The sequence below is a fragment of the Citrus clementina genome, unplaced genomic scaffold, assembly GCF_000493195.1.
Source record: "Citrus clementina cultivar Clemenules unplaced genomic scaffold, Citrus_clementina_v1.0 scaffold_2, whole genome shotgun sequence".
Lineage (NCBI taxonomy): Eukaryota > Viridiplantae > Streptophyta > Magnoliopsida > Sapindales > Rutaceae > Citrus > Citrus x clementina.
Window position 1 is genome coordinate 11,839,581 of NW_006262688.1, and position 19,684 is coordinate 11,859,264.

The following is a 19,684-nucleotide window of genomic DNA, read 5'->3' on the forward strand; positions in this document are numbered from 1 at the left end:
ATTTTGATAATGTATTTACATTTATTATAAAGATCTTAAATTAATTTTTGGGTAAATAGATTTTACAATTAACAAAATATCTCCCTACTAATAATATTAAAATTATTATTTTTATATAACATTCAAATTAATTTTAAATTTAATTATTTTCTTTTGATATTATGCTTCTATTTATTATTAAAAATTAGTTTAATGTAATAAAATATGTATAATAGATTGTAAAATATTAAAATATTTTTAAATATTAAAATTATATATATATATATCTATCTATTTATTATAGAATTTTGGGATTAATTTTTTTGGAGCTTATAAAGTTAAAGTGTATTATAGCCAAAAGAGAGTCTTGTTATTCTTTATTGAAATATTAGGAATCTTTGTAACAATTTCCCTAATTAAGGGTCGGGCTTTGCCAAGCCCAGGCCCAAGCCCATAAAATTTACAAATAGCCCAGGCCCAAGCCCATAAAATTTACAAATAGCCCAGGCCCTCTCAAAGTCCATCTATATTGGACGGGCCCAGACCGGGCTTGGGCTTTTAAACCAATTTTTAAATAATTTTTTAATAAAACTATAAATTTTAAATACATAATTATCCAATACATAATACTACAAGAGGCTAAAAAACTTAAAAATAATTCTCCAATACATGATTAGGCAACACAAAATATGAAAATACTAACATCACAAGTACATAACATAAAAAAAATCACTAATATATAAAAAAAAAACTAATCCATTATTTGCGGGCTATGTTCGTCTTCATCCTTCAATTGCTCGCCAGTAGGAATTTGGTTAAAATAAATAGTAAATCAAAAATAATTAGTAATTAATTTTGTAAAGAATATTTTTATGCCTCAACTAGTAGTCCATAACCAATGCTGAGAGCACATGATCGCTTCCAACGTGTTTGGATGTACTCTACTCCGATGTGGACTCAATGTTCTACCCCCCGTATTAAAAGCCGACTCCGAGGCAACAATTGTCACAGGTATGGCTAACAAATCCTTGGCCATCTCCGCCAAAATAGGATATTTGCCTTTGTTCATCTTCCACTATTGTAAAACATCAAAGTCCGGAGTTCTTTTGATTAAAGGATCCTCTAAATACCTATCTAAGTCAGACTTCGAACTAATATGTTGACTATTTTGGGTTGCATATGCATCAAAATCACCTATTTCATCTATATCATCAAAATCAATATGAGATTGGTCGGAAGGAACAATAATTGAGGTAGAAGACTCACTAATAACACCGTATTTCGTAGTTGCGAATTTGACCTCATAATAATTCATCATTTCACCACAAAGCTCTCATACTTTATTAAGCTGATTTTCAAGACCAACTGCATAAATTTTCGGATAATAGTAATTAATCAACATCATCTTGTATCTCGAATCAAGAATAATAGCCATAACCAATATCCCACTAATCTCATCCCAATACTTCAAAAAAATTTCAATCATGTTATCCGCCATGTTCTTAACTGCATGAACATATGATGTTTGCCACCCCTTTAATGCAATCCTCATTTTACAAACCAATGAAAAAAATAGATTAGCAGTGGGGTATGTTGTACCCGAAAACATCTCAGTCAACCTTGAAAAATGCCTCAAATAATCCAACATTTGCTTAGCCAACTATCATTCTTCACTACTAGGCAAACACTTGTATTGCGGCTCAACACTTTTGTACTTCACTGCAAGTTCAAACATCTCAAAAGTAGAATTCCATCTAGTTGTGCAATCAAGCCCCCACTTTTTCACATCCATCTGCATTTGACGACATGCCAAGTCGAATGTTTCCACCCGTTTTGGCAACCAACTCCAGTAAGACACACTGTCTCTAACACATGTAATACCACTCTCAATCACCGACAACCCATCCTTCATAATTAAATTCAAAATATGAGCTGCACACCTCATATGAAAAAAATTACCACCCAATATCATTGACTCAATTGACAACAATCCATTCAATCTTTCAACTATCGCATCATTAGTTGAACAATTGTCCAAAGTAACTGTGGATTTCTTTTTATCTAGATTCCAATCCAGCAAACACTTCATCAAAATTTGCATAAGGCAATCAGCTGTATGTAGGGCTTGCACATATATAAACCTATTCATTAAAAAATAAATAAAAATTATGCAAAGTTACAAAAAAAATTAAATAATTTTTTAATTTAATAAAGTACATATAAATATTTAAATATAAATTTTAATATTTAATAAAGTAAAAATACCTTAGGATTCGACTTTGTAAATGCCAAGAATTGTCAAGGAAAGTCCCGTAATAACCATATAACCTTTCTTTTGATTACGAGCAGTCCAAATATCTATAGTAATTGCTACCCTACTATTATTAATCTCCAACAAATTTATTGCCTTTGCCTTTTCAACATTATATATCTTAAAGATCTCACTCTTTAAAGTGTTTCTGGACATATGCTTCACCAATGGGTTGTAATAATTAACAAAATCTCTAAACGCCTCATATTCCCCAAACCTAAGAGGAATCTCATGTTTTACAATAATTGTTGTAAGTTTTTTTACAGGCAACCAATGAATCAAATTTCTGAATTCCAAGCTTACCACTTTCGGTTTTCACCAAGTGCTGCTTTTGCTCAAGAACTTCTTCAATTGTTGGTTGATTAAGACCGTGAATTTGTCTAGTATGTCTATTCAAGTGACTGGTACCCGATCCACAAGAAAGAACTGTTCCACAATGATTATATTTTGCATTCGCTACACCACCAACATTTATCTTTGTGAAATGGTCCCAACAATTTGAGACAACCCTTTGTTTTCTTTTTTTTTTATCACTCTGTATCTCTTCTTGAACATTCTGACTCTGCAGATGGATTTAAAGGCAAATTAGAAGATTCAGAAGCATTTTCCATTATAAACCTGTATAAAATTAAAGGAGGTGCGATATTAAATTAATTAATTAGTTAATTAATTAATCAAATATCATATAATTTTTTGAAAATTTTCTAAGAATGCATAATATTTTTACACCATAATGTTAATGTCATAATAAATTTTCTAACAACAAAGCATGAGACACCACAATGCCCCAAATTTGCAATGTCCAGGACACCATACTTCAAGTAAATTTTACAAGAAAACTTACAATCGTAGAACTGCATACTTCAACCCAGAAATACCAGCAACACAGCTCAAAATCATTAACCAACAGTACAATATTCTTCAACATTTTCTACATTAACCAACAACCAAACTATATTCTTCACAACTCAAAATCGTAATATTCTTCACAATATTTTTCAACGGATTAACCAATTACATATATTTAGGCCTTAGATAATACAATAAAAAAATTTGAAGCTTAATTGAGAAGGAGTACCGGAGTTGGATGGCTTGCTATCTTGCTGGAGTGGTTTGAATCGCGTACAGACTGCAAATCATTGCAGCTGCCTAGCGCACGTTCGAGTGGTTGTTGTAACATCGCACGGCTATGCTGGTGGGCGGGGGTTGCTGTTGCGTCGTGTGAGAGATGTTGGGTGGTTGGACAGTGGGTTATGTGGGAGATGCTCGCTGCTGCTGTTGGTTGAATGGTGGCTGCTGGTGCTGGACGATCATCACTCATTGCTGGATTTTGTTGGCCTCGCTATTGGCTGCTGGTAGCGAGAATAGTGAGAGGCTGGCACGGTGACGGTGAGTGAGGGAGCAAATGAGGGAGTTAAGGATTTTGACTTTGGGAGTTTGGGTTTTGTTTGAAATCGTTTTGTTTGGATTCTCTTTTTTTTCAGTTTTTTAATTTCAATTTTATGATATATTATAAAGATTTTTCTTTTAAAAAATATATTATTTAATATAAAGCCAGCCCGAGCTTTTATAGAAAAGTCCTTATCTGAGCCCATAATATATGGGCTTTAAAAGTTAGAAGCCCTTGTCCATAATTTAAAGCTGCGGGCTTGGCAGGCCTGAGCTTTTCTGTCAATCCTAATCTCAAGGGTTTAAGTGTCCGTTTTCCTAATTAAAATAAAGAATGTGAGTTTGCAGACACCTATACAGGTACTGGTGATGGATTTTCACAGACGGATTTGCACATTCGCAGGTAATCTGGCCATTCTATTCAAAACCCTACCATCCATCCAAGTTTATAAGTTGGCGGCTAGAGCTTGTTGCTCTCGCTTGACTCAAGAAAGTGGTTAAAGAGTCTCTTAACAACAAGTAACTTTAAAACGTTCCTCTTGCTTTGATTCATTTTGCATTGCATTTTGCTCATTTACTTTCTGTATTTTAGTGGGTATTTACTATATTTTATTGTGGTTCAATGCTTTGAAAATGAATAAAGATTGAACCTTTTGTGTATAACTTTATATTCTATTTCTAAGGCGAATTTTTTTCCCCTTTAATCAATTTACTTATTTTTCTTTAGTTTGAAAATTTCTTGATATTTGACTCTAGCATTGTAGAATACATCATTAGTCAATGGTTAAAATAGTTTTTTAGAATCATTTATTCATTATTGTACTGATGGATCTTTTGTTATATTTACAGGGTTGATAAGATACTCATTGAATATGATATAAAGGAGTTTTAGTTGTGTTTGCAGTGTCAGTTGCATATTTTCCTTGCATTCAAAATGCAAAAGTTACTTTCAGAGGTTTTGGCTTATTTTTTATTGGTGATTTTGTTGTTGCCTCCATGAAGAATTTGAATAATCTCTATTTTGAATCATAGGTGCATTAATATCAAGATTCATTGACATGTAATCAATTCCATTTTTTGATGGTTTTTGTGGTCATTGATCAAACTACCATATTTTTCAGCTCTGGACTAAACTGTTCAAGTGTGTATTGGCAAATCCTCATATAACATATGAAAAACCCCGATAACTATTTAATTGTGATATGTTGTGGTACAATGGATACTTTCAACTTGTTCTATTGTTGATTAAGCTAATATCCTGCACTGAAATTCTTGTAGTTTAATTGTACTATTATATTCATCCCTTCTAATTGTTCTACAGTTAAAGTTTTTTCAAGAGTGCACAATATTTACTAGACTAGTCAGATGCCCGCCTTCAATACTGTAGGCATTGTTACATGTCTGGGAAAATAAAGATAGGGATTGAAATATGATGGGTGGGTTTCCCATCTATCTGCTTATTGTCTCTTGTAAGTTTCCATTGTTGCTTAGTAATAAATTCAATTGCTACTTAAGCTATATCTGGACTCTACATCTCTATCTATCTCCTTTAATATATGCATGTGTGAGATTTTAATTCAGCATATATATGATAAAACCATACTAGTTAGGTGTCTGCCTTGCCATTAGAGTAGGGATTGTTATCATCACATGTATAGAAAATGAAGTATAAGAAAGGGAATCTGGTTGATGGGTTCTCCATCAATTTGCTTTCCAACTCGTTAAGGTGTCTATGGTTGCCCATTGATTGATTTGATTATTATTCAAGCTACATATGGACTTTAAATCTCTCATTTCTGTCTCTTTATCTCTAAGTGTATGCTTTTGTTTATATAAGTATGAATTTTTTTAAATAGCCATTATCCTCAGATGTTTCTGCATTTGTATTCATGTGTTTAAGCTTCAGATTTGGCTACCCCTTTTATAGTGAGCAAACTATAGGCATATGTTAAGTGTCTTCATACATCTATCCTTTTTCTTTTTTTGTACATTTAATGCAGTTCATCTCTCAACTAGCAGGATGTATGCTAAATCCATGTTCTATTTTCTTTTCTAATAATTTTGTAATTATGAGTGTCAACCAAACATTTGTAAGTGTTTACCCTGTAAATAATGATAGGGATTGTTACATGTCTAGAAAAGCAATGATAAGGAAAAACAACTCTGGGTTTGGAAGCCTCTCATCTTTATTGGATTTCTCTTGATGGTGTTCATCATTGCCCGATAATCAGTATAGTGATTTGCGAGCTACATCTGGACTTTACATCTAGACATCTGTTTTGGTTTAAAAACCATAATAAGGGAGCATTATCCATCAAAACCATTACATCTCTTATACATGATGTGAACTACCTAACACTTGTCTGATATATTAACACTACGAGACAAATTTTAAGCAAATAGTTGAAGTGTACATGTAATTTTTTGGTTATAGTATAGAGTGCATTTCTGGTCACATTATTACTTTTCCGACATTTTAAATGTTTGCTATGTTTTGTACTTTGAATTTATTTTCCTTCGTGGATGTAATAATATTATCAAGTTTTTCATCAATAAGGATTTTGTTTTTGTTGTAACCAATGGACTCATCCTACTAAATATCATTTCTTTTATGATGTAAAATGAGATAAGAAAGGTCTAGACCGTCTGGTAGTGGCTGTAGCTCAAACTATTGACACTAGAGGCAAATTAATGCAAGGCTTTGTGAATAAGGATGCAATAGCCACAACAAATTCCTCTCAAAAGGCAATATTCTATAGGCAGTCACAGTCAACATTGTGGACGAAAGGTAAGAGCTCTAAGAATTTCATCAATTTGCATGACATCTTTCTTAATTGTGATAATGATTATGTATGCTTATCATAATTTTAGTTGAAATAATTTAGTTTAGTTCAACATTTTGTATTTTGATTGAAGACTTTTCTCTCAGATAATTTACTTTGGCAAGCCTGATGGTCTTATCGCCATACTAGATCAGAAACTTGCTATTGTGCATCAGTTACTGATCTATTGAGAGACAAACAGGTCACCGTTCAAGCATTTCTAGTGTCTCTTAATCATATGTATTGCATTTCTTCAAACCAAATATAATGTTTTTGTTGTTTACACTGAATTTGATCATGGTAGGCTGAAGGAAAATAAGTTAGTATTAACTTCTTTACACTTATTAGAGTCAGCCATATCTTAATGCAAAGCAAAATTAACAGCACCACAATTGTAAGGCCATCATGGACTAAGCGATTATTACTTGATGAAAGCTTGTTTTCTAAAAAACTCTAGTATTTAAGTTGAATACATCCTTCTAGTTTTGTCAGAATTGATTTTTGGCACTGTTAAGTCGAATGTGTTACATGTTACTTCCAAACATGGCATTCACATTATCGTTATTTTTCTTTTTTTTAAGCATTGGTTTATGAATTCGAAAGCTCAAAAGAAGGTTATAATAAACTCTCTCTATATAAAATAAGGTTGAAAGCTTATGCATGTTGGGTTTTAGAGGAAAATCTTCTATTTTACGTGAGTAACACACATTTACTGGTTTCTCAATCTTTTGCTTCAGATGTCAAATATAGTACTTTCAACATTTTAATTAAATGGTGCATTGATTTCTACTTAAGTAGATCTAAAGAATATTCGACATATCAAGATAAGTTGCCATCTAGCTTGGCACTAGACATCATTGTCTTTTGTTGCCTTAGAGCAATTAGGAAGTATAAAACTATAAAGTTATAATTATTTCCTATGCAGGGAAGAGGCAAATGAGTTATGTCGAGCACTGGAAGATAATAAGTTACAAGTTGTCTCAGAGATAGCAAATGTACTCTACCATTCCATGGTTCTGTTGGCACTTAAAGGTGTAAGGTCAAAGGATGTCTTAGAAGTTCTCCGACAGAGATTTTTTTTTTTTTCCAGTCAGATATCGATGAAAAGAAAGTTTGCTTCTCACAAACCTTCGAATAAACGTTTGCCCAGTTTGTACGTGTTAGATTAATTTTAATTAATCCAATATTTGGGGCCGCACATGAAACAAATAAAATGTGTGTGCTATTATTTAATTAGCTAACAATTAAGTGATCTATTTAATGTTAATTAAATGGCTAAGGGTATAATACTTATGGGTTAAATACATAGATATTATAGTTTAATTATTACTTCTATGAGGGGTAGAAGTGATAATTAACATAAAATTAAAATTGCTAGACAATTTTAATTAAAACTGCTAGTTAGTTTTCTTTTATACGATGGTTATGGTCCCCATTCTATCTCAATCTCTGTTCATTCTCAAAATGCCTCTCAGTGAGAATTCTTAACAAAGAATAGAGATTAGTTTGGAAATCCATCACCAAGTTAAAGAATCTTTTCTAGTGCATAATAACAATGGATTCAGGTACGCTTCAAATTTTATGTTGCTCAGTAATTTAGTTTGGATTTAAATAAGTTTCAAGAAAATATTTTTCAAGTGGTATCAGAGCATAATCCATGATTAGATTATTGAGATACATCATTTGTTTAATATTTAAATCAATTTAATTTTATTTACATTGTTAATCTTGCATTTTCTGGAAAATGTATCGAATAGTGGTGGATTAACTTCTGATGGGGTTAGAATGCATCAAGGCCAGAGTGTATTTCTTTATTTTTAATTTTTAAATTAATTCTGCATGATATAAATGATTCTTATGCAATTATATGTCTACAAATTTTGATGTATAATTAACTGGATATCACATGTTTTGATAATCATGCTTCAGTTTTGGTTTGATAATAATTTTAAATTAAATCAATTGAATTAAGTTGTAGTGGCCATGTATGTTTTGGTTTTGGGTTTAATAGTGATTTTAAATTAAATCACATGAATTGAGTTTTTAATTCTTTCAGTGGCCATGTTTCACGTGCTTTATAGTTGGTAATTGATATGGGCTATATATATAATGTGCAAATGAAATCAACTCAATTTGATTATTAAAGTTCTGGTTTTACTTTTATAATCTTTAAATTTAAAAATGCTTTATAACGTCTATGTTAATTATTGGTCTAACACTAAAAATATGCTACTTAAAACGGTAAATCACCAAATGATGTCTCTCATGTAGATTAATTTATTTTGGGTGTTAGATGTTTGTGTTTGTGTTAATTCCTGTGGATGTTAATCGACCTAAAGGAAGATTAATATTTGGCTTAATTGCACACACACTCGTGGTGGTAAATTTGTGATGATTATTAAGATAACTTAATGTGAGTAATATACTAATCCAAAGATGGGTTTATAACTTGACATGACTTATCGTCAAAATTTGATTATTACAACAAGAGTACCATTTACAGTTAGTATTATTGTCCAAAGACTTATTACTAATGTTGTGCTAGGTATCTCGAATTGTTATAATTTGCTTTTAAATTTTTAAAGAATATTAATTGAGTTGTTTAATGTGAGCATTATTTGTTTATTTATATTTTATTTATTTTTGTTCTCTATTCAACTTTTCTGTCTGTTGCTTCTATATCTGCAAATATCAATAGTGTCCTAATTCTGAATGGGACTAACTTTAAGTGTTGGAAAGAGAATATGATAATTCTCTTAGGCTGCATGGATCTAGGCTTATCATTCAGACACCTTAAGCCGGACAAACTCACTAATGATAGTACATCTGAAGATGTGTTGTACTATTAGAAGTTGGATCGATCTAGCAGGATGAGTCTTATGATCATAAAGTTCGGCGTTCCAGAGGTATTTAAAAGTGCTATAACTAATGAGGTTACAAGTGCTAGTGAGTTTCTTGCCGAAATTCAGAAACGTTTTACAAAAAAATGATAAGGCTGAAACAAGTATGCATTTAGCGAGCTTGATTTCAATGAAGTATAAAGGCAAGAGGAACTTTCAGGAGTATATCATGGAGATGTCTCATCTTGCTTCTAAGCTTAAGGCATTAGGGGTCAACTTATCTGATGATTTGGTCGTGCATTTGGTACTTATCTCTCTTTGTGCACAATTTAATCAATTCAAAGTCAGTTACAACTATCAGAAAGAGAAATAGAATCTCAATGAATTGATTTCTTTTTGTGTGCAAGAAGAAGAGATATTGAAGCAAGAGAAAACTGAATATGCACATGTGGTAAGCACTTCTAAAGATAAGGGCAAAAGAAAGAAAAAAAAGGTAAAATTGCTGCTTCTAAGGCTCTAGAACCAAAGAAACCAAAGGCCCAGCATGACTATTTTTCTACAGTAAGCCTGGACATGTGAAGAAAAAATGTCAAAAATATCACACATAGTGCGCAAAGAAAGGTACATCTCTTACTTTGGTTTATTCTGAAATTATTTTAGCTTCGGTATCAAGAAACACATGGTGGATAGATTCGGGTACTACTACTCACATTTTTGTTTCAATGCATGGTTGCCTAAGCTACTGGCCGCCAAGTGATACTGAAAGATGCATCTATGTCGGAGATGGCAAGTTAGTAGAAGTTGAAAAAATTGAACATTTTAGATTGCTTATGAAAACTGATTGTTATTTGATTAGTTAGATACTTTTGTTGTGCCGTCTTTTAGACGAAATTTGATTTCAGTTTCTGTTTTGGACAAATTTGGTTATTCTTATTCATTTTTAAACAAAAAATTTAGTTTATTTATCAATTCTAATATTGTTGGAATCGTTTTGTTTAATGCTTATGACAATCTATATTTGCTAGAAACTGTTTCAAGTATAATGAAAACTTGCATTTTAGTTCAGAGGTATAAAGCATAAATTAGGGAAAGAAAATTTGGCCTCATTATGGCACAAACGCTTAGGTCACATCTCTAAAGCTAGAATTAAACGATTAGTGCCTGATGAGATTTTAAGATCTCTTTATTTTATAGAACTTGATATCTGTATTGAGTGTATCAAGGGAAAACAAACCAAAATTAAGAAATTAAGTGCCTACAGAACTTCAGACATTTTATAATTAATTCATACAAATATCTGTGGACCATTCCCCACAGTTACTTAAAATTGTCAACATATTTCATTACATTCATAAACGATTATTCGAGATATGACTATATATTCCTAATTCATGAAAAAACACAATCTTTAGATGTGTTCAAAACTTTTAAAGCTGAAGATAAGTTACAGCTCAACAAAAGGATTAAAAGTATGAGGTGTGACCGTAGTGGTGAATACTACGGTAGATATGACAGATCAGGTAAACAACGTCTAGGACCATTTGCTAAATACCTAGAGGAATGTGGAATTATCCCTCAATATACCATGTCAGGTTCGCCTAACATGAATGGTGTATCTAAGCGATGAAACCAGACTCCTAAAGATACAGTAAGGAGTAAGATTAGTCATTCTACTTTGCTAAAATTACTCTGAGGTGAAGCACTCAAAACAGCAACTTATATCCTAAATCAAGTGTCAACTAAAGCGACTGCTAAAACGCCTTATGAGCTTTGAACGAGTCGAAAACTCAGTCTAAAGCATTTACATGTTTGGGGATGTCCATCTGAGGTGAAGCCTTATAGGCCTCATAAAAAATATTATACTCTAAAACTGTAAGAAGCTACTTTATTGGCTATGCGGAGCGATCAAGGGAGTTTAAATTTTATGATTCTAGTGCACAGATAATTTTTGAGATGAGAACTGCAATATTTTTTTAGGATATTGAGTTTAGGGGGAGAAATCTAGTGAAAAACATTGTCTTTGAAGAGGAAGAGGGATCTATTATTGCTTTTGACAATGTACATGTTTCAATACATGCCATTGAAGAAGAAGTGAATTTGGATCATCAATCATCAGATAATATTTTTTAACCCTTCTTTCAAAATGAAATAATTATTCTTAAGAATCAAACTCAACAACCTTAAGAGCATGTGCAATTAAGACAATCCATGAGAGAAATGAGAAATGCAATTCCAGATGATTACATAATATTTCTTCAGGAACATGAGGATGAAACTGGAGTAACGGAAGATGATCCAATCAACTTCCATCAAGCCATGCAAAGTTCCAACTCTCAGAAATGGATTAAAGCCATGAATGAAGAGTATAAGTCAATGCAATACAATAAAGTTTAGGAACTTGTCTTATTACCTTCTGGTGCGAATGTTGTAAATGAATATTTAAAACAAAAAGGGATTCAAATGGTAATGTGGAGAGGTATAAAGCACGACTTGTAGCTAAAGGTTTTACTCAAAATGAAGAAATTTACTATAAATAGACTTTCACTCCAGTTTCTTCGAAAGACTCATTTAGGACAATTGTGGCGCTTGTTGCACATTTTGACCTTGAGTTACATCATATAAATGTTAAGACATCGTTTCTCAATGGTGACATTAATGAAATAATTTATATGACATAACCAGAAAACTTTGTGCCAGGAGACCTAAAGAATATGGTTTGTAAACTAACCAAATTCATATATGGGCTCAAATAAGCTTCTCATCAATGGTACTTTAACTTTCATCAAATAATTATCTCATATGGTTTTGAGGCAAATGTTATTAATGAATGTGTGTATCACAAATTCAGTGGGAGTAAACATACATTCCTAGTTTTATATGTCGATGACATATTGGTTGCTACAAATAATATAGGCATATTGCACGACACCAAGATTTTTCTGTCAAAACACTTTGAGATGAAAGATCTTGGTGATGCCTCCTTTGTTTTAGGAATCAAGATACACCGAGATCGTTCTCGAGGTATTCTGAGATTGTCAAAAATGATCTATATCGATAAAGTTTTGAAAAGATTTGGCATGCAAAATAGTAAATCAGGTGACACCCCTATTGCTAAAGGAGATAAATTCAACTTTAGTCAATACCCTAAGACCAATATTGAAATCAAGAAAATGCAGAAGATTCCTTATTCTTCAGCTATAAGGAGTCTTAAAGTATGTACGCGTCCAGATATTGCGTTCATAATTGGCATGTTAAGCAGATATTTGAGTTATTCCAGCATGGATTATTGGAAAGCAGCCAAGCGGGTTATGAGATACTTACAAAGGACAAAAGAGTACATATATGAGATCAAATCAATTAGAGATTATTGTGTATTCTGACTCTAATTTTGTTGGATGCAAAGATAGCAAAAGATCCACATCAGGCTATATTTACTTGTTGACTAGTGGAGTACTTTCTGAGAGATTTGCCAAGCAAACGCTCATAGCTCCATCGACAATGGTAGCAAAGTTTGTAGCATGTTATGAGACATTCAATCAAGGAATATGGCTATGTAATTTTGTCACTAGGCTACGCATTCTAGAGGGTGTTGAAATACCACTCAAGATATTTTGTGACAATAAGTTAGCAATTTTATATTCCAACAACAACAAAGTCAAAACACATTGACATCAAGTTCCTTATTGTGAATGAAAGAGTGCAGAGTGAACATATATATATAGAGCACATTGAGACAAATTCTATGATAGCAGATTCGCTCACTAAAGGATTACCACCTAAGGTCTTTCGTGACATACTGCTCGTATGGGTGTGATTTTACTTAAAGATATTCAAATCTAGTAGAAGTTTGTATTATTTTAGTTTATTACTATGTGTGGCTTTAGGATTTTATTTATGTAATTAGGATTATTTTCTACAGAAATAAAATATTTCAGTTTATTACACTCTATTAAGATATTTTGGTTTTGATCTCAATAAAGTAAGAGTAGAACTAGTTGGGAATATGCATGTTTAGATCACGTTGCATGTAATTTCCATGCTATGTATCCACAAACGATCTGTGTTATTAAACTGTATTGATATATGTGACTATGAATAGGTTGAGTTACGATTGATGTAACAAAGGCTGCTATGACCCTATATTGATGTAGTTAATGGACAAGATTGTCCAGATATACTCTAAGGACATAATAGTAATTTTTATGAGCTCATTAAATTAAACACATTTTAGATTTCATTTGTGGCCAAGTGGGAGGTTGTTAGATTAATTTTAATTAATCTAATATTTGGGGCCACACATGAAACAAATAAAATGTGTGTGCTATTATTTAATTAGCCAACAATTAAGTGATCTATTTAATGTTAATTAATTGGCTAATGGTATAATAGTTGTGAGTTAAATACATAGATACTATAGTTTAATTATTACTTCTATGAGAGGCAAAAGTGATAATTAACATAAAATTAAAACTGCTAGTCAGTTTTCTTTTTATACGGTGGTTATGGTACCCATTCTATCTCAATCTCTTTTCATTCTAAAAAAATCCTCTCAGTGAGAATTCTTAACAAAGAATAGAGATTAGTTTGGAAATCCATCACCAAGATAAAGAATTTTTTCTAGTGCATAACAACAATGGATTCAAGTATGCTTCCGATTTGATGTTGCTCAATAATTTAGTCTGAATTTAAATAAGTTTCAAGAAATTATTTTTCAGTACACACTCATTGCTGATGATTGCCATGACATTGGCTATATGCATTAGTTTTGAATTGTGCTGCAGTAAATTTCTTTTTGGAAAAAAATATGAATAAGGATGAAGGTGTGCTGTGACTATATTTTTCTGAATCATTTAATAAAGAAAATCTTCATTTTAATGGAATGATCTCATGTTTTTGTGTATGCAGCACCATTAATATTTGAGTTACGTCAATTCTTGCTTATTGCCCGAAAATGCATCTAAATGATTATTATCTCTGCCTAAGGATTATTTTTATTAGTTAACTAATACTTTTTTTTGTACATAATTATTGATTTATTTAATTGATCATTAGTGTGCCATATATTAGGCCAAAGGACATCATTTATTTAAAGACTCCATGGCATATTGCTTTAGAAGTAACTTCTTCCAAGTTCAGATAAACTCAGCCGAGCTAGGTGTTGGACTACAGCTGCGGTGGCTGCCACGGTGCCAGACTGCCAGTCCAGGTGGAAGTGGAATTTCAATTCCAGCACAACCTCCCATGCATTTGAAGTCATCGACACCACATGAACTGATGCATAGTAAAGAATTGTTGTCAGGCTCCTTCAGTGATGAGCACTTTTCTGCACAAGAAATCACATTTTGCCCACAATTGCCTAGACATTCCTGCAGTTGATTCTGGCTCTTAACTTGCACAGCTCCAACACATAAAATTAGCACCAGAATGGCCAGCAAATTTACCAAGAGCTTGCCTTTAGACCCATTTGCTTATTCATAACAACTATATTTTTTTATTATGCCATGAGGCTGGTTTCGTGATGTTATATATAATACGATGTGGAGGGAAGTTAATGAAATTATCTTACGTTTGATACAAACACTTTGGAATTGTCATTGTGGGAAAGCAAGCGCTTGTGTCTTATGTGATCATGAAAGTGCCACACGACACTAGTGTAAGCCAATCCCAAGACAAGGCTGTACCCATACGATTTTCAATAGCCAAAAATGCTTTTATTTTAATTGTGTTTACTTCAGTAATTAGTAATAATTATGGTGATTTATTCTAATTGTCAATTTCTCTTTCTGTTGTGTAGCTACCAAAAACCAAGATGATAACAGGGGCGCGCTTACTAGTTGGTGGGGTAAGAAAAGATTAAAGTTGGATATTACTCTTGATTTTATGTTTTCTCAAAATTTAACTTTTTTTTTTTTTAAAGCCCGAAGCAGCATTGTTGTAAATTGTAATAAATAATGATTTGTTTGTTTTGAGAAATCCCTCGTAGGTTGTAGCAAAGTGATTTTCCAACACCCTTATGTTTGTGTTCATGATGATGCAATCATACAAATATGAATCTAGTCTGTAGTTCCCAAGCGCCCCCCAAAAAAATCAAAAGTAAAATTTGAACTTATGTTTTTAACCCCTATCTCTTATTTTAATATCCTATCACTTTCAAGATTTAAATTTTAATGTCTAATCAAAGAAATTTATTTGAAAACCACTTGATTAATCACCTAAGGACAATTTAGTCTAAATTTTCTGCATATGCTTAATTGTAAATATGAATATTACGGAAAAAATTTCAATTAATATACTTAATATCTAATACTATTCTCTTCACTTATTATTATATCATAATGCACCTCATAAATTAGTATTTTAGTATTCCTCACAAAAAAAGTGATATTCATTTATTGGGTGATAAATTGACTAATAATTAATTTTACAAGTAATAAAACTAGTTGGATGAATATCACATCAATAAAAAAAAGTTGGTTTTTCGGACCCCCTTTATATTAAAATAAAAGCAAAAGCCATGTTTGCCACATGCGTTTCGTACCCTTTTTTTCATCTTTTTCTAAGTCAATTACAGTGGAGTCCATTTATTTGTTAAAAAAATAAAAAAATCTAAAGAATTTTATGTTTTCACACATTAGTCCTGCACCTAAAAATTTTCAATTACAGTAATGCTCCTAGAAGCCACAATCTGTTTTAGAAGCACCTTTCAGAGATGCCGACATGAACATAATATTCTGACATCGTAGACTTCTCAATTTGGATAATATAATTTTTTTTTGTATTGCAATAAATGTAGAGAAGTTAATGCATAATTTGTTAGAATTGAAGAGAAAAGAAAAAAGAAATCTATTTCACTACCAAATTAAAAAATAAAAAATAAAAAATTAGACATGGCCATGGTGCTGTTTTCTAACACTTAACCATTAATCCAACAAGAATACAGCACACAAAAAAATATATTTGAGTGTAAGTTTGACACAATTATTTAATTGGTCATATCCGTGTCAATTAAGGATGATAAAATTCAAATGATTATAGTTATTAGTCATTTATGTGTAAATAAATAATTATCCATTATGAATATGGATATCCAAGGGTAAACATGGATACTTAATTTTTTAGTATAAATCACTGTGCATTTTATAATATGAGACACTAATTAATGTGTTTTACATAAGAAAAAATCTTATTTTTATTTAATTTCCTAAAATGATTAATATTAAAAAGTAACTAAAATTATTTTCAATATAGAAATAGAATTATATAACAAAATTATTACTCTTATTTTTAATTACAAAACAATTAATAAAGAAATATTAAGATTAGTTTCAAATAGAGTAATTGTTTAGATTTATTTTTTTTTACCCTTCTTTAATTAAGTTAATGAAATATCTTAATTGTATGGATGTGTGCTAATGACTACTTAAAATGTTGGGGTGGAATAACAAAAGTCAATTTATTTAAGTGTGCAATTAAATTTATTCTTTTTATTTAAGGACAAAAACTTAGCAAAAAATACAAAATTCTTGTTCAAATGAACAAAAATTATTTTTCGAATTGATAAACCAACACTTTATTATTATTAGTAAATTAATATATTTTTTCTACATAATTGAATAATTGATAGTATATTAAATAAATATTATGTTACAAGAAAATAATAAAACATTATAATATAGAATATGAAATTAAATTCATTTTCATATTTTGTACATTCCATCTATTTGAAATAGTAAAATATCTTGTGTTAGAGGAAAAAAAGAGGTATAATGTCTGAATTCTGCTCATGTGATGTGAGAGAAAATGGGTTGTCATTATGTTAAGTTAAAAAAAATCATATATATATAGTTAGTTAGTTAGTTAGTTAGTTAGTAAATAATAAACAATGTTTATCTATATATTAAATTTATTTATTTATTAATTAATAAGAGATTGTATTAAATTAAATATATATTAATAAATGTAATAATAAGTTATTTAATTGGAAACCTAGTTTAATAGTAAAAAAAATTAAAATATTATGGACTTACATGTCAAAATTTTAAAACTTTTGATTTTTCTTATTTTGTATAAACAGCAAGGATATTTAATTTTAATAACCCAACAAATACATCTAAGCCGTTATACAATTCTTGGGTTAAACCGAACCGGTGGATCTGAAAAAGACAAAAAGATGAGTACCAAACCCTGTGAGTAACATAGTTGGACCCACCAAATATAATATCTTTTACCAAAAGTTTTTTCTACTTATCACACTTAAGTTTAAACAATTACAGAAATTAAATGATCTAAGACGTTATTAGAAGATTTTAGGATTTTAATTCTTCTAGAAATTTTTAATTTTTTAATTTTAATTAGAGTTAATTATGACATTCGTTTCGGTCTTTTTTAGTTTAGTTTAATTTTCACACTTGAGTTAACTTAGAAAGGTAAGTTTTCTCTGTTTGGCAAACAACTTCAAAAGCTTGGAAGTTATTTGCTTTTACAAGAATTCACCTTTCATAGATCACTACCAAAATCAAGAAGAAGATGAAGCACGAAGATTTCTAAATTTCAAGAAAAATTTATGAGAAAAGCTACAAGTTCGAGCTCCAAGATGCATTGATACTCCACTTCAAGTTCTATCATACGGACAAATTCGATGGCAATTTATTTTTTTTTTTGGTTTAAGTGAAGAAAATGATGCAGGATGTTATTAGAATATTTTTAGTTTCAATTGTAGTATTTGTTTAGGTTTTCTATATGGTTTAATTTAATCTCTTTATTTAAGTTAACTTAGGGAAGTATGTTTATTTTATTATAAACAAGAAGGTTTGTCATTATTTTAGTAGAACCTTTTGATTAATTAAAAACTCCTCTTTTATTATTCATTTAGGATTATTTATAAAAATCTCTCTTGAAGAATCATTTAGATTAGAGTGTCATATAATCTTAGGGATAACAAAATCCTCCACATATTTAAAGCCTCATGGAACCCACACCAAATGGGGTGAATTTTAAATAATTTTTGGAGAATAGAGTGAGGAATAGGGAAAAAAATAATATTCAAATTCTTAATACGCTAGGGTTTGATTTTATACTCCTCATCCCAATCTTCAATATATATAAATGTTTTTTTAATTTTTGTTCAATAATTTTTATTTTATCAATTACAATGTTTGTTTGTTAATAAATTTTCTTTTTATTTTTACTTAATATAAATAGATTATAACTAAAAAAAACCCTACAATATAATTTTTATTCAACTCTAAAATATTATTATGTTTTCTTTTCTCTCTTAAAGTGCTACTCTCTTCAAATATTTTTTAGTTTTGATATCATTTCAAAACATTGTTTCAATCTTTTTGAGATTTTTTTAAATAATTTAAATACTTTGCAATATGATAATGATTTTCTTTAATTCTCTAATTGTTAAATTACTGAAATCATTTATCCATACTGTTATGAATTAAGTTAATGGGGAATGGAGTTGAGATGAGAATATCATTCCTCATATGGGGATTCACCATTCTCACCCTACTAAATTTATTGAGGGATGAGGTGGGGAATGAAGACGAAATTTTTCATAGGGTGGGAAATTGGGTAGGCCTCCCACCCCCCAACCCACTCCACCTTATTGTTATTCTTATCTAATCTCGTTGCAAAATATTATTAAAATCTCATTGAATCGTTTGAATTAGAACGAGATCTAATTACACTTTAGTTAGAACATAACCTATAATGATATCTATTATTTATCTAGTGTATCAATATGTTTTTGCTACCCCTATGTGTTAATAGAGCTATATGTTAAATTTGTATAGACACCCCTTTAACTTGGGTAAAAGTCCATGTCCTTATATTTTAAGATTAATATTTATTTAGTCCATGTATTTTTAAAAATACCTCAAAATATTTCTACTGTTAAAGTGTTGATACCACTACCGTTACTTTTCATTTCTTTTAGCTTACTTTTACAATATTACCCTTTTATAATAATTTTTTTGGACATTAATAAAAAGAAAATAATTAAATTACTAGTTTAACCCTAAAAAATACAAATAAAAATTATATTAATTTTTTTACAAGTACCGTTTGCACACTTAGTAGTTTGCATACAATTTTTGACAATTAAAAATTAATATAAATTTTATTTTATTTCTTATAATTAAATTGGTAATTTAATTATTTTATTTTTGTTAATGTCCAAACAAAAAAATTATTATTAAAAGGTAATATTGTAAAAGTAAGTCAAAAGAAATAAAAAATAATAATAAAGGTATCAATACTTTAACGATATTGATATTTTAAAATATTTTTTAAAATATATTAATATAAAAATTAAATAGATACTAATTTTAAAATAG

The 19,684-nt window shown here is 30.4% G+C and overlaps 1 pseudogene; it reads left to right on the plus strand.

Moving 5' to 3' along the window:
• Positions 1-3,576: 3,576 nt before the first annotated feature.
• On the plus strand, positions 3,577-7,670 carry LOC112100885 (annotated as a pseudogene).
• The last annotated feature ends 12,014 nt before the right edge of the window (positions 7,671-19,684 follow it).